At 42.3% G+C, this 2,045-nt stretch overlaps 1 pseudogene; it reads right to left on the bottom strand.

Moving 5' to 3' along the window:
* Positions 1-1,009: 1,009 nt before the first annotated feature.
* On the bottom strand, positions 1,010-1,615 carry LOC127217917 (60S ribosomal protein L17-like; annotated as a pseudogene).
* Positions 1,616-2,045: the final 430 nt, after the last annotated feature.

Raw genomic sequence — 2,045 nt, 5'->3', positions numbered from 1 at the left:
ATGACAACCATGTTTCTAGTCTATCCCAAAAGATTCGAGTTCTCTAAACTCCATTCTCTCTCTAATACAATTCACTGCATTACAGGTGACATCTGGCTGGGTGGGCTGCCTTCAGGAACAAGTAGCAGATGCAAATAAACCCATGGCCAGACTTGTTATTGTGTCGTAGAAGTAAAGTCCTTTGACTCTGACTAAGGTCTCATTCCTCTCCTGCCACCATGCATCAAACTGCAACAGACTTAACAGCTTGCAAGCAGGGCAAAACCTCACACCCTTCATAGCTCTCCACACCTTTGAAAAACACTGGCCACTGTGGGGAAGTAGATGAATTAGTAGAGTGCTTACCTAGACATCTCCAAAACTGTATAAACTAGGCATGGTAGTACATGCCTATAACTCTGACACTCAAGAAATGGAGAATCAAAAGCTTAAGATCATCTTTAACTACAGATATACATCAAAAGTTTGTTCAAGGCCTGTCTGAACTATGTGAGACTCTATCTAAATTGGAATAAAAGATACAGCAAGAACAATGCTCTCAAGAACTGATGAATTCCAGGAAACATTTACAGTGCATCCTACATGTTACCTTGATAGTTATTTTGCCTTCAGAAAAAAAAAACTAACCCCACACAGGTCTCTTGAGAAGCTCTTCATAATCATGAAGGTATGCCCCAGTGACAGTGGAGTAGGAAAATGACAAGACTATCCCCAAAGTCTCTCACTTTCCAACCAGGCACAGTGGTCTCTGAGACAGGAGGTGGAGGGGAAAATGTCAGCAAGAGGTCTGCTATTTATTATGTCTGCCATAGTAGGAGAGGTAAGAAATCACCCCAGAGAGTTGCAAGAGCAAATGGCAAAGCTCCTCTGACTTCTGCCAAGCCCAGCATTTGTCTACAAAGGAACATCATCTTCAAGCACTTTGGGTTCTACTGGATGGCGTTGCATATGGACAGTCACTCTGAATATATACTGAGAAGCCAAATCTCTTTTTTACTTTCATTTGCATTTATTTTACACTGAGTTTATTCCCATGCCATAAGCATTTCTTTAGTTTCTTCAGTTTCTTCTGGGATATCTTCCTCTTCTGTGCAACCTCCTTTTCTGGCTTTGGAACAATCTGCTCCTTTTCTGTGAGGATCATCTCGATGTAGCAGGGGGAGCTCATGTACCGGGTTAATCCGGCCGTGTGCTCTGTAGGTTTGTCGGCGCATCTTAGGTGCTTTGTTTGCCTGGATGTGTTCAATGAACAGAGAATCGACGTCTAGACCCTTAAGCTCAGCGTTACTCTCTGCATTTTTAAGCATGTGCAGCAAAAATTCAGCACTCTTTTTTGGCCACCAACCCTGTGTCCAGCCCCACTGTTTGGCCTGGGCACACCTGCCTACTCCACCATTGTACCACAGGAATGGCACACATTGCTTCTTCAAAGTGACATCGTTCAGGTATTTGGTGGCTTTTTGGATATGCATGCCCTTGATGGCCTGGGCAGTTTCACGGGTGTTCTTAAAGGGAACCCGAAAATTCGATCCTCTTGACTTGCATGATTTCATGGGGTTTTCTGGGTCGAGGGAGTAGCGAACCATCTTCACAGGTCACCTCAGGCCGCCTACAGGAAGAGACGAGAAGCCAAATCTTAAGTCAACATCACCATTAAGAAAAAATGGCAGATTGTTTCAAAAAAAAAAAAAAAAAGCATTCTACACTCTAAACCCTTGGAAGGAAATTTGGAATGTCTTCGTAACTCCATATATTAATTGAACCAGATCATCCTTTGGAACCAGCTACAGAGATCCTAGATGTGGAATTCTTCACATTATGAAAATTAAGATCACTGTGATTAGTGAAACTTCTAATTACAAATTAATTACAATCAGTATTAACAGCAACAAAGTTGAAAACTTTTTTATTAAAGATTTGCTTTTTCACTCTGAGTGTGTACGTGTGTGTGTGTGTGTGTGTGTGTGAGAGAGAGAGAGAGAGAGAGAGAGAGAGAGAGAGAGAGAGAATGTATAGGCTGGTGTATGACAGGGAGTATCTTCCAC

This window comes from Phodopus roborovskii, unplaced genomic scaffold, assembly GCF_943737965.1.
Source record: "Phodopus roborovskii unplaced genomic scaffold, PHOROB, whole genome shotgun sequence".
Classification (NCBI taxonomy): domain Eukaryota; kingdom Metazoa; phylum Chordata; class Mammalia; order Rodentia; family Cricetidae; genus Phodopus; species Phodopus roborovskii.
Note: the sequence above shows the minus strand (reverse complement) of the source record. Positions and strands in the feature narration are given on the sequence as shown.